Genomic DNA, 13,615 nt, shown 5'->3' on the forward strand with positions numbered 1-13,615 from the left:
CAAACTATCCAAACTATCCAATGAAAAATTACCAACATGTTCATCCTTTCCCAGGAGGATACAAAGTATACTACTGTCTGATGGTGGTATTTATTTTTTGTCCCAGCTGAAATGATATCCTATAGCTTCATATTGAGACATAAAGTTAACTATTATGAACACATTGGATGTTAGATGATAATGAGATGACCCAGGAGAACAAAACAGAAACATAGGATTAATAGGTTTCCAAACATATTCATATCAACATAAGGAGGAAACACTTGTTCCTTCTATTATCCTCATTTCTGCCACTACCCTGTGGTCAGAGTTATGTCTATAGTTACATCTTCACCACCCACTCCATATTCCCCTTCCCTCAGCAAACACCTGAGTTAGTCAGTTGGGTCCCTGTCAGTTGAGACGACCAAACCTCCATTCCGGAACATTCACCCATTATCAGACCTGTTGAATTGTATTGTGGTGAATTGATGACTACAGTCACAGACCCAGGGAATATTAGGGGATCTCCTGAATCCATACATCCACCTACTTACCCTCATTGTGTGGTAGAAAATCCCTTACCCCTTGACAGTAGCCAGGAATCACCCCAGCCAGTACCCCCTACTTTTGCCGATGACTCACTGCCAGGCAGAGCCAAAGGGTTCATGGTGCACACTCAGCCAGCAGGGCCGTGCGATCAAGCAAAGCACAAAGTCCCAAGGATGACAAGGGAACATTTAGTTGATGGCTCACTGGGGATAACAGTGAGTGCTGCTACTTGCATTCCCACCCCAATTCCTAGACCCGTGAATCCCAACTAGGGGAGAAGCAATACCATATATGTCTAATACATGACAACTGAAAGTACATACAGAGTCCCAGGGGACATGGCGTGAGCCCTGTGTGCTATTGCCACCACCCAGGTGGCAGCAGAGGTCACTTGCCTAGCCACCTGGTGATGGAGTGGGCCTGGTATCAGGGCTCCTAACATGGCAGGGGGAGCTAGTAACCATGACCTAAGATCTGAAGGAAAAGGTATCTTCCTTCTTAAGTATCATGCTTGACACTGATGTAAAAAATCCTTTGGCTCCTTATTCCTCTGATCCAGATCTTGCAGTAATTATTTCTTAGGCACAGATCTGGGACTTCAATCTCCTACATACACCCCAGTGGTGTTAAGGCTCTCTTAAGTCTGCAAAGCCCCAGGACCATGGGACAAGATGGAGGAACAGCATGGAAGTTTTTTGTGTGTTTTTGTTTTTGTTTTTGTTTTGTGTGTGTGTGTGTGTATGTGTGTCTCTTGTCCCTGAAATACAGCAAGATCAACACTAAACCACCCTGCAAACCTAGAAAATTGATTTGAGGATTAACACAACAATCTGCACAACCTGAACCAGAGAACTTAGCAGGTACGTGGAGCAAAGAGGTGAACTGGGGGAGAAGCCATGGAGGGCAGGGGGCTGTTTTTGCTTGTGGAGAGGGGATGGAGGCGGGGGGTGGGGGAGAATATGGGAAAAGTATCCCCCCCCCACAAAAGCAGCTGGAGAGAAAGTGGAAAAGTGGAAACAGCCACAGGGACTGAACCAAAAAGGGAGAAAGGAGAGGGTTTAAATTCCATTAAGACTCTATAAACAGGGGGAGTGCAGAGGCTGAAACTCTGCAGCTCGATACCTGGTGGTGCTCTGGTGGGAAGGACGAATCCCTGGGAGCAGACTGAAGTCCAGGTGTCTTCAGGACGCACGGGAGAGGCAGTTCCCCTGCTGGGAGAGCTCCCCACAGGCAAAGATCCCAAAGGATCCTGAAGAACAACCACAGTCGCTGGTGCTGGAACAAGGTCGTTAAGAGTGAAGCCTGGTGCCAGATGCATGTTGTGATTTTCCACAATCCCTGAAGGGTTGCTGCTGCATGATCACATGAACTTTTTCTGGGGCAGGCTGGCACCCAGCCACAGTTTATGGGCATCAGCAACAGCACGGTCCCGCGGAACGTTCCTGGGTGGGGCCAGCACCCGGCCATTGCTCTGTGAGACCCTCTCCCAGAGGGTCTGAGTGGGTCAAAGCCACAGTCCCTCAGAAGCGAGGGGTCAGGAAACACAGCCGCATCTGAGATAAAATGCAGGAGGGAAGTGCTACCTGGCAAACTGACGGCTTGGTCGCAGTGTAAATGCAGGGAGTGGACGGACCGGAGACAAAGGAAGAGTGCACGACTGCCGATCAGGGAGAACAGAGTTCTAATACTAGAGACTGGGGGTAGCTGGGTGATGCCATTTTTTCCCCTCCTGCGCATGCACATACACACACACAAGCTCCACAATAATCCACCCCAGTAAGCTAAGCAGCACCATCTAGTGGAGAATGGGGCCATTACACTAAGCCCCACGCAACTGGGCCAACCTTGCTCTTCAGGAACACAAGTCTCTCCACCTGCTTAGTTTACAGACTATAAAGTGTTTCATAGTTTGACATCTAGGGGAAGACAATGTGATTTCAATAGTATTTCAGTCTGTTCGCTGGTCCATCTATTCAATTTTCTTTTTTTTTTTTCTTTTTCGTTTCTTTTCTTTTTCTTGAATAGGAAAAGAGAAAAAAATGTATTTTTATTTTCAATTTTTATTAAAAATATTTTTATTTTTTTCTACAATATTTTCTTACTTTTTTGTAAATTTTTCCAATTCTGTTTTACTGCCATCATTTCATTTTATTCTATTTCATTGTATTCATTTTCACAGGAAGTTCATGACCACTAAACTACCCTGCAAGAAATTTTAAGGGGGACTCTCTGAGGAAGAAAAGACAAGGAAAAAAAAAGACCAAAAGCAACAAAGACTAGAAAGGACCAGAGAACACCACCAGAAACTCCAAATCTAAAAGAAACATAATGGCAATAAACTCATATCTTACAGTACTCACTCTAAACGTCAATGGATTAATGCTCCAATCAAAAACATAGGGTAACAGAATGGATAAGAAAACAAGATCCATCTATATGCTGTTTACAAGAGACCCACTTTAGACCTAAAGACACCTTCAGATTGAAAGTAAGCGGGGGCGCCTGGGTGGCTCAGTCGGTTGGGTGTCCGACTTCGGCCCAGGTCACGATCTCACGGTCCGTGAGTTTGAGCCCCGTGGCGGGCTCTGGGCTGATGGCTCGGAGCCCGGAGCCTGCTTCCGATTCTGTGTCTCCCTCTCTCTCTGCCCCTCCCCGGCTCATGCTCTGTCTCTCTCTGTCTCAAAAAAAATAAATAAACATTAAAAAAAAAAAAAAAGAAAGTAAGGGGATGAAGAACCATCTATCATGCTAATGGTGGACAAAAGAAAGCCAGAATAGCCATACTTATATCAGACAATCCAGGCTTTAAATTAAAGACTATAACAAGAGATGAAGAAGGGCATTATATCATAATTAAGGGGTCTATCCACCAAGAAGATCTAACAATTGTAAACATTTATGCTCCAAATGTGAAGGCACTCAAATATATAAATCAATTAATCACAAACATAAACTCATTGATAATAATACCATAATAGTAAGGGACTTCAACACCCCACTTACAACAATGGACAGATCATCTAAATAGAAAATCAACAAGGAAATAATGGCTTTGAATGACACACTGGACCAGATGGACTTACCAGAAATATTCAGAACATTTCATCCTAAAGCAGCAGAATATACATTCTTCTCCAGTGCACATGGAACGTTCTCCAGTATAGATCACATACTGGTACATAAATCAGCCCTCAACAAGTACAAAAAGATTGAGATCACACCGTGCAGATTTTCAGACCACAACGCTCTGAAACTAGAAGTCAGCCACAAGAAAAAATGTGGAAAGATAACAAATACTTGGAGACTAAAGACCATCCTACTAAGGAATGAATGGGCTAACCAAGCAGTTAAAGCAGAAATTAAAAAGTACATAGAAGCCAATGAAAATGATAACATCACAGCCCAAAACCTCTGGAACTCTGCAAAGGCAGTCATAAGAGGGACGTATATAGCAATCCAGGCCTTCTTAAAGAAGACAGAAAGATCACAGATACACAACCTAACCTTACACCTTAAAGACCTGGAAAAAGAACAGCAAATAAAACCCCAAACCAGCAGAAGACAGGAAATAATTGAGATTAGAGCAAAAATCAATGCTATTGAAACCAAAAAACAAACAAACAAACAAACAAAACAGTAGAATAGATCAATGAAACCAGAAGCTTGTTCTTTGAAAGAATTAACAACATTGATAAACCCCTAGCCAGTTTGATCAAAAAGAAAAAGGAAAGGACCCAAATAAATAAAACCAAGAATGAAAGAGGAGAGATCACAAGCAACACAGCAGAAATACAAACAATAATAAGAGAATATTATGAGCAATTATATGCCAATAAAATGGGAAATCTGGAAGAAATGGACAACTTCCTAGAAACATATGCACTACCAAAACGGAAACAGGAAGAAATAGAAAAGTTGAACAGACCCATAACCAGTAAAGAAATTTTTTTTCCAACGTTTTTTTATTTATTTTTGGGACAGAGAGAGACAGAGCATGAACAGGGGAGGGGCAGAGAGAGAGGGAGACACAGAATCGGAAACAGGCTCCAGGCTCCGAGCCATCAGCCCAGAGCCTGACACGGGGCTCGAACTCACAGACCGCGAGATCGTGACCTGGCTGAAGTCGGACGCTTAACTGACTGCGCCACCCAGGCACCCCAAAGAAATTAAATTAGTAGTCAAAAATCTCCCAAAACACAAGAGTCTAGGGCCAGATGGCTTTCCAGGGGAATTCTACCAAACGTTTAAGGAAGAGTTAACACCTATTGAAGCTGTTCCAAAAAATAGAAATGGAAGGAAAACTTCCAAACTTTTTCTATGAAGCCAGCATTACCTTGATTCCAAAACCAGACAAAATGCCACTAAAAAGGAGAACTATAGACCAATTTCCCTGATGTACAAGGATGCAAAAATCCTCAACAAGATATTAGCCAGCCGGATCCAACAATACATTTAAAAAAATTATTCACCACGACCAAGTGGGATTTATACCTGGGATGTAGGGCTGGTTCAATATCCGCAAAACTATCAGTGTGATTCATCACATCAATAAAAGGACAAGAACCACATGATCCTCTCAACAGATGCAGAGGAAGCATTTGGCAAAATACAGCATCCTTTCTTGATAAAAACCCTCAAGAAAGTAGGGACAGAAGGATCATACCTGGAGATCATAAAAGCCATATAAGAAAGACCCAATGCTAATATCATTCTCAATGGGGAAAAACTGAGAGCTTTCCCCCTAAGGTCAGGAACAAGACAGGGATGTCCACTCTTGCCACTGCTATTCAACATAGTATTGGAAGTCTTAATCCCAGCAATCAGACAACACAAAGAAATAAAGCCATCTAAATTGGCAAGGAGGAAATCAAACTTTCACTCCTTGCAGACGACATGATGCTCTATATGGAAAACCCAAAAGATTACACCAAAAAACTGCTAGAGCTGATTCGTGAATTCAGCAAAGTGGCAGGATATAAAATCAATGCACAGATATCGGTTGCATTCCTATACAACAACGATGAAGCAACAGAAAGAGAAATCAAGGAATCAATCCCATTTATAATTGCACCAAAAACCATAAAATACCTAGGAATAAATCTAACCAAAGAGGTGAAAAATCTACACACTGAAAACTATAGAAAGCTTGTGAAAATATTGAAGAAGACACAAAAAAAAAAAAATGGAAAAAGATTCCATGCTCCTGGACAGGAAGAACAAATATTGTTAAAATGTCAACACTACCCAAAGCAGTCTTCATATTCAATGCAATACCTATCAAAATAACACCAGCATTCTTCACAGAGCTAGAACAAACAATCCTATGATTTGTATGGAACCAGAAAAGACCCTAAATAGCCAAAGCAGTCTTGGAAAAAAAAAAACAAAAACAAAGGAAACATCACAATCCTGGACTTCAAGCTGTATTACAAAGCTGTAATCATCAAGACAGTATGGTACTGGCACAAAAACAGACACTCAGATCAGTGGAACAGAATAGAAAACCCAGAAATAGACCCACAAATGTATGGCCAACTAATCTTTGACAACGCAGGAAAGAATATCCAATGGAATAAAGACAGTCTCTTCAGCAAGTGGTGCTGGGAAAACTGCACAGCGGCATGCAGAAGAATGAACCTGGACCATTTTCTTACAGCATACACAAAAATAAACTCAAAATGGATGAAAGACCTCAATGTAAGACAGGAAGCCATCAGAATCCTAGAAGAGAAAGCAGGCAAAAAACCTCTTTGACCTTGGCCGCAGCAACTTCTTACTCAACACGTCTCCAGAGGCAAGGGAAACAAAAGCAAAAATGAACTTTTGGGACCTCAACAAAATAAAAAGCTTCTGCACAGTGAAGGAAACAATCAGCAAAACTAAAAGGCAGCCAACAGAATGGGAGAAGATATTTGCAAATGACATATCAGATAAAGGGTTAGTATCCAAAATCTATAAAGAACTTCTCAAACTCAACACCCCAAAATCAAATAATCCAGTGAAGAAATGGGAAAAATACATGAATAGACACTTCTCCAAAGAAGACATCCAAATGGCCAAATGACACATGAAAAAATGCTCAACATCACTCATCATCAGGGAAATACAAATCAATACCACAATGAGATACCACCTCACACCCGTCAGAATGGCTAACATTAACAACTCAGGCAACAACAGATGTTGGCGAGGATGCAGAGAAAGAGGATCTCTTTTGCATTGTTGGTGGGAATGCAAACTCGTGCAGCCACTCTGGAAAATAGTATGGAGGTTCCTCAAAAAAGTAAAAATAGAACTACCCTACGACCCAGCAATTGCACTACTAGGTATTTATCCAAGGGATACAGGTATGCTGTTTCAAAGGGGCACATGCACCCCAATGTTTATAACAGCACTATCAACAATAACCAAAGTATGGAAAGAGCCAAAACGTCCATCGATGGATGGATGGATGGATGGATAAAGAAGATGTGGTATATATATATATATATATATATATATATATATATATATATACAATGGAATATTACACAGCAATCAAAAAGAATGAAATCTTGCCCTTTGTAACTACATGAATGGAACTAAGGGTATTATGCTAAGCTAAATTAGTCAGAGAAAGACAAATATCATATGACTTCAGTCATGTGAGGGCTTTAAGATACAAAACAGATGAACATAAGGGAAGGGAAGCAAAATATAAAACATTTTATAAAAACAGGGAGGGGGGCAAAACATAAGAGACTCTTAAATATAGAGAACAAACATAGGGTTGCTAGAGGGGTTTGGGGGGGGGATGGGCTAAATGGGTAGGAGCTCAAGGAATCTACTCCTGAAATCATTGTGGCACCATGTGCTAACTAACTTGGATGTAAATTTAAAAATAAATTATAGAATGTAAAAAAAGTCTATAAAGCCCCCTCTCTCTGAGAACACACATTGCACCCCCCTCTTTGCTCTGAGACCCTCCTGTCCTGACTTCGAAGAGAAGTTCCTCCTTTCCCCCCTAAACCGTCTCCAGGGGGCTGGTGCCAATTTTCTTTTCTTTTTCTTTTTCCATTCCAAGGACACAGCAGCTATTCAATAACCATTAGTCAACCTCATACATTATATTAAATATTTTTATTACCTAATGCATTTTCCCTAGCAACTGAAGTCAAAATTATCATTTCAATTTCACATGAAGTATTCTTAGAATTCAGCCAATTTCATTCTCTTATACTCAAATCATATCTTTTGAGTATGTGATATGTCCCTGCCCCAGCCACACATTGGAGATTCTGAGACACAGCACTTACTACCTGTCCAAGAGCTCATGGCCAAGGGTAGACTCTTATAGCAGCTCCATGGACCTTTAACAACTCCACATGCACCTGGCAAGGAGGAAATTTTATTCAGGTTTTGGCTCTCACAAACTGTGATCTGCAGTAGAACGCTGCTCCTGTCTCACGGTTTCCCTGGAGTAGGGGTGAGGAGGGTCACTGCACTGGGGCCTGGGAATGTCAGAGGAGACTCAGTGTGGAAATGCTCTGGAGATGGAGCTAGAAGCGGACCAGCTCGAGGCCCCCACCACAACACAACGATGGATGAGACACTTGGAACTCCTGGATGATATTAACCACCTTCCTCCTGAGCCAGAATGGAGCAGAGGAAAGACAGGGAGCCCAGGACAATCTCAGCATCACCACCATGACTCTGGCCACCTTCATGACAGCACCCAGAACGATTCAGTGAGCATGATTTCAGGTTCCCTGAAAACAGAGATAGACTGTTTCTCAGTGGCCAGAACAGCCCAGGATGTAGGCCAGGGCACAGACTGAACGGGGGCTACAGCCCCAGACTAGTGACTACCAGGAGGAGGATCCCCTGGGCTGGGGGTGGAGACTACAAGGGATACCTGTCCTCTCTGTGCCTTGGGGCTGAGCCCTTCCCCCTTCTCTGCAACCACAAAGCTCTTCGGCAGCAGCCCCAGAGCCTCTATTGATTTGCATAACCAGCAGGAGTCTCCAGCAAGGGAAAAAGAGAGGCCTTAGGAGGAATTTTGCCCAGCCTTGGGCCTTAGTAGCAGAATTGGGGCGCCTCCACCCCGGCCTGGACCCCTCTCCTCATCGGCCTCCTTTCTCACTGCACAGGTGCTGTGCCCAGGCTCACTGGGATCTGGGACAAGCTTGGCCCTGACTCTGAGCTCCTGCCCCAGTGGGGGACAGGATCTCTTCACCTTGCTGCAGGATAAGGGGCTAGAGGGGTGAAACCTCCCATTTTGCTCACTGGCCCTGTGTGAGCTCTAATGGGCTGTACCTGCCCAGAGACAGGGGCTGGGAGTTTCTCATTTGTTCAAGGGTTTTATCCACCAGCCATGCCCATGGGCCCCTGGGGCTGAGATTGATGGGTGGGGACAACTCTTGGGGCCAAGAAACCTCTGGAGTTCGGTCCCGGCCAGGAAGGCAGAGCCCCGTCAGCTGGAAACCCACCTCTCATAATCTCTCTTGCAGGTTCTGTGGCCTCCAATGAGCTGACTCGGCTCCTGTCAGTGTCAGTGGCCCTGGGACAGACGCCAAGATCACCTGTGGAGAAAACAACATTGGAAGGAAATATGTCCAATGGCACCAGCAGAAGTCAGGCCAGGCCCCCATGCTGGTCATCTATTATTGCAGCAACTGGCCCTCAGGGATCCCTGAGTGATTCTCTGGCTCCCAACTCAGGGAACATAGCCACCCTGACCACCAGTGGGGCCCAGGCCAAGGACGAAGCTATTTCTGTGCCACCTACCATGTCATTGGGAGCACCTGGCAATGACTCACAGTGACACAGACAGATGGGGAAGTGAGACACAGACGCTCCTGCCCTGGCCTGATGCTCATTCTCTCCATCCTCTGAACAGCCATAGGCCACGTCTTATGGTCGGGTGTCCTCTCTGGTCTTGGCCCCGACCCTCAGGGTTGGAAAGACTTCCCCTCAGGGCCTTTGTTTACCACGCTGAGAAATAGTAGGGGGTGGGGAGGTAGGGGGCCTGTTTTGAATCACAAAGACTGTGGTGCCCTGTGGGTCCAGAGGTCCCCCTACTGGCTGAACCTTGGCACAGCCTTGTCCCCTCTCCAGGCTTAGCTCCTCACTCCTCTCAGGAGTGACCTGAAAAGTCAAGATACTGGAAGGAAAATGCGCAGCTCCTAGCTGGCCCCTGATTCATGGGGGTCCTTCCACTTGTTGGTTTATGTGATCACCCTGCGCTGAGACTCAGGACCTTTATGCATCAGAGAAGAGCCTCCTTGCCGGTATCAGCTTCTAGGGGAGAGGGGACCACCTGCACAGAGGTGTCACCTAGCCATCTGTCATCCACTTTCCCAGCTTCTGGGACATGCAACAAGAAACTTGAACAGAACTTACTAAGAGATCCCTTGTGTGTCATGTAATTTAAAAGATTGGGAAAAAATTGGGGGTGCCTGGGTAGCTCAGTTCAGCAGCCGACCTCAGCTCAGGTCATGTTCTCACCGTTTGTGAGTTCGAGCTGCATCGAGCTCTCTGCTGTCAGTGTAGAGCCCGCTTCGGAACTTCTGTCCCCCTCTCTCTCTCTGCCCCTCCCCAGCTCATGCTCTCTCTCTCAAAAATAAATAAATATTAACAATAATTTAAAAAAATAAAAGATTGGGGAAAAGTAAAATATCTGTAATCATCATGCATCTTTGCATCTTTACAATTTTTTTTTGAAAAACATTATTTCCTCTTGTCATGTGTTTTAAACTGTATTTTTTCCTCCCAAACTTGGGGCTGCCAATTTGAATCATTCAATCTAGGGAAGAGTCCCACTGTTTAACCTAATTGGCAAAGCCAGTCCTCACTGTCCAAGGTCCTATTCAGACATACTTCTGTTAGAAACTGTCTGGCTCTAGTTGTCAACACAAGTAAACATCTAGATGGGTATTTCGGGGAATATTGTAAAATCACTGAAAAGCAAAGGATGTGTCTGGAGAAAGGGTCAAACAATAAAGTGAGGTCGATTTTATGTGATTATCTATTTTATAACAACTTTTTTAAAACAAGGTAAGTCTCTAGGCTATTTGCCACTATGGAACTAGCATACGCAGTGCAGTAGCTACTATGGTATATGACACGTGTAGTTATAAACAAATGTGAGGGTGTGTGGGCTTTTAGGAGTAATGAAGTAAGAATCGAATGTAAATTACGTTAGTATTGGTAGCCATCAGGATGGAGCGCTTTGTATGAATGTAATAAAGGAGGCTGCACCACCCTCTCTAAGAATGTGCTTTGTCCCGAGAGGACCTGCCAGGAGGCTGTTCCCGGTGGAAGAGCTGAAGGAGCTGTGGCTGCTACAAAGCCACCACCTGCCACGCAGGTCCTCATGAAGGGAGTATACCCCTCCCGGGTATCAATCCAAGACTTTGGAAAGGGCCTGGAAAACTGGGCTCCGCTATGCAAACATCAACCCACCTGGTCAGGTGAGGCTGGAACCACAGGGCGCTGGCCACGCCCACTCCAGAACCCCGCCCCCCGACTTCCTCCACACACCGCCCCCTAAAAAATGTTCCCTGGAGTATCAAACACAGCCGGCACTAGTATGAACAGAGTAAGCCACTGTCGTTACATGTAAAATTTAAGGGAGGACCCCAAAACTCGTCATCAAAATAATATTTAATGCAATCTTTTTTCACATCGTAATGCAGAAAAATCCCGTAATAAATATAACATCAAAACTGTAAGTCAGTTCAGTATCCGCCCCCCCACTCCACACTGGAGTGACTCGCTTCACTCGCCTCACCCCAGGCTGTGGTTGCAAGGGTTAGGTGGGTGTCAGGGAAGATGTTGGACTAGAGTCCGGCCTCCGCATCCTCCCGCCTGCCACCACCACTGGAGCCTTTCCCGGGCCTCTGTCTGGCCAGCCCCTTCTGAGTTCCAGCCCTTTCTGAGGTTTAGCCTCCCTCTACTGCTGGTCTCTGCTGCCCCCTATTGGACTGTCCCCTCGGGACTGCACTCCAGGCGGCTGTATTGGGAGAGTTGGGCGTTAAAGCACTGAAAAGTTCCCAAGCTCCATCCTTCAGTTCCAGGCTGGCTCCACCTCATGTGCAAAAAAAAAAGCCTGGTCCTCTCAGGTCTCTGGCTGGTACTGGCAAGTCCCAAGACACAGTCTTTACACCAAGTCGCTGTGTGTCTTAGGAAAGAAACTCTCCCTCTCTGTGCCTCAGTTTATCAGTCGAAGGAACTAGAAGGTCCCCACCAGGGTCATGAGTCTGTGACATCTACAGAAGCAGTAGAATTCTCTTTCCATTTGCTGGAGGAAAGCTGGAATGTGGGGTGCAGTCCCACTCCACAAAGGAGTAGGGGTCTCCAGGGATCCTGGGGATCCCTCAGAGTGGGGTTCAGAAGCTGCAGAGCCAGACCCTGACTCCAAGAACTCTGAGAGATTCCAGAACCTCTGTCACATCCCCAGACAGATACTTTGTTACACACACACACACACACACACACACACACACACCATGCACAACTGTGAGATGAGAAGGCCCAGCTGGCTTGAGTTTGGGGATGGGGGGGTGGTGGAGCAAGGTGCTGGAGAGACCTGGATTTAGGCAGTCTCTGGGGCTTGTGGAGTACAGAGCGGGCAGGAGACTGGTCAGCAGGAGACAGGGGAACCCTCTGACATGGGAAGCAGGACAGAAGTGATTGGACAAGGGCACACCCTGACACTCCATGGGAGAAGGGCTGGGGCAGGGCACAGAGGAGCCAGGGACCCTCAGCAGGGGGTCTACCAAGGGGGACAGATGGACCTGGACTCCTCTGGCCCAGCCTGAATCCAGCCCCCGGCGTATCTCAATCCAGGAAGGAGGTGAGGGGGCAGGCCTGGGTGGGTCAGAGCTGCAGCTGCACCATCTGGGAAGACCCAGCCCATCCCTCAAGTGTCCCCAGGAAACAACCAGACCCAGATTTCTGACTGCAGCCACCACAAGAGGATGTGGTTTGTGGCAGTGGCGGCCCAGAGGCTGTGGCAGGTGCAGGGGTGGGGGAAAAGAGGCACAGCTGGGGATGCTGCCTTTAGGGAGAGCCCCTTCTTCCCAAGACCTGGGGCTGTCCCCCAGAGAACCACAGCTTCTGGGCCCTGGGTAGTAGGTGAGTGTCACACCCACACAGGGGTGCCAGGAGGGAACAGCTTCGGTCTGGACTCCTAGGGCACATGCCACTCCAGCCCCCATGGTACCAGGAACCCAAGGTCAGAGGCAGGCGTGGGCCTCATCCCATGGATAGGATGATCTCCTGCCAAATGTAGCCGGAAAGTTAAGGAGTGACTGACTCAAAACATGGGACACACAACTCTTAAAGGGACCTCCCAGGAAAGTCACTTTGGCAGGCCTGGGAGGCCTCATTTAGGGCTGCTGAAACAGAAACTAGAAGCCCTGAGGGGCTGCAACCCAGATTTGAGCAGGTGTATTAAAAGACCTTGTGGCAGAAAAGGCAACTGGAAAGCAAGAGAGGCGCTGGATGACAGGCGGGATCCTACAACCTGCTGCTTTCAATTCTCTCTTCACCGAGCAGTGAGACTTCACCAGGCCCAGAGAGCTGATGCACAGACATCAACAAAGCATGTCCTGGAGCCGTGCAAGGGCCAGCCGTCTGTATAGAATCTGCTTGAACATCAATTTCTTCATCCTCAAATAGGTGAAATGATCTCAGCTCAGCCAGCAGCCGGCCCCGCTGTCTGCCTCAGCCTCATTGCATTACGTATTATATTCCTGGGCTTTCCAATGGCCCCCAGCCCAAAGCACCTGTGCAGTCCATCCCTCCTGCACCTCTGCCCAACAGAACCCAAACCCCACCTCCCTTGGAACCAAAGCATGTGCCTTCCAGGTGGACAAAGGGCTGCAATGCAGGGGAGGAGCTCACTCCTAGATTCTAGATCACCCTGCAGCCCACTCCCAGAACACCTTTGGCCCCAGCGTTCATCTTCTCTGGACCTTAGTTTTCTCACTTGTAATACAGGGAAACGCCCCCCAGGACATGCCAACAGTTATTCTAAAGCCCAAAGTCCGAGGATGGTGGAAAGGGAATGGACATTCATTCAACACCTGCTACATACTGG

General features: G+C 46.3%; 1 long non-coding RNA gene and 1 gene segment (V, D, J or C); one reads left to right on the forward strand and one right to left on the reverse strand.

Annotated features, from left to right (window-relative positions):
• Positions 1 to 13,615, forward strand: part of LOC131489659 (immunoglobulin lambda-1 light chain-like) — a 205,062-nt gene that overhangs the window by 183,406 nt on the left and 8,041 nt on the right.
• Positions 7,828 to 9,467, reverse strand: LOC131489701 (uncharacterized). Its single transcript, XR_009250679.1, has 3 exons — positions 9,298 to 9,467; positions 9,000 to 9,092; positions 7,828 to 7,901 (listed from the first exon to the last, which is right to left on the reverse strand). It is a non-coding gene; the product is annotated as an uncharacterized LOC131489701 (long non-coding RNA).

This window comes from Neofelis nebulosa, chromosome 11, assembly GCF_028018385.1.
Source record: "Neofelis nebulosa isolate mNeoNeb1 chromosome 11, mNeoNeb1.pri, whole genome shotgun sequence".
In the NCBI taxonomy this organism is placed as follows: Eukaryota; Metazoa; Chordata; class Mammalia; order Carnivora; family Felidae; genus Neofelis; species Neofelis nebulosa.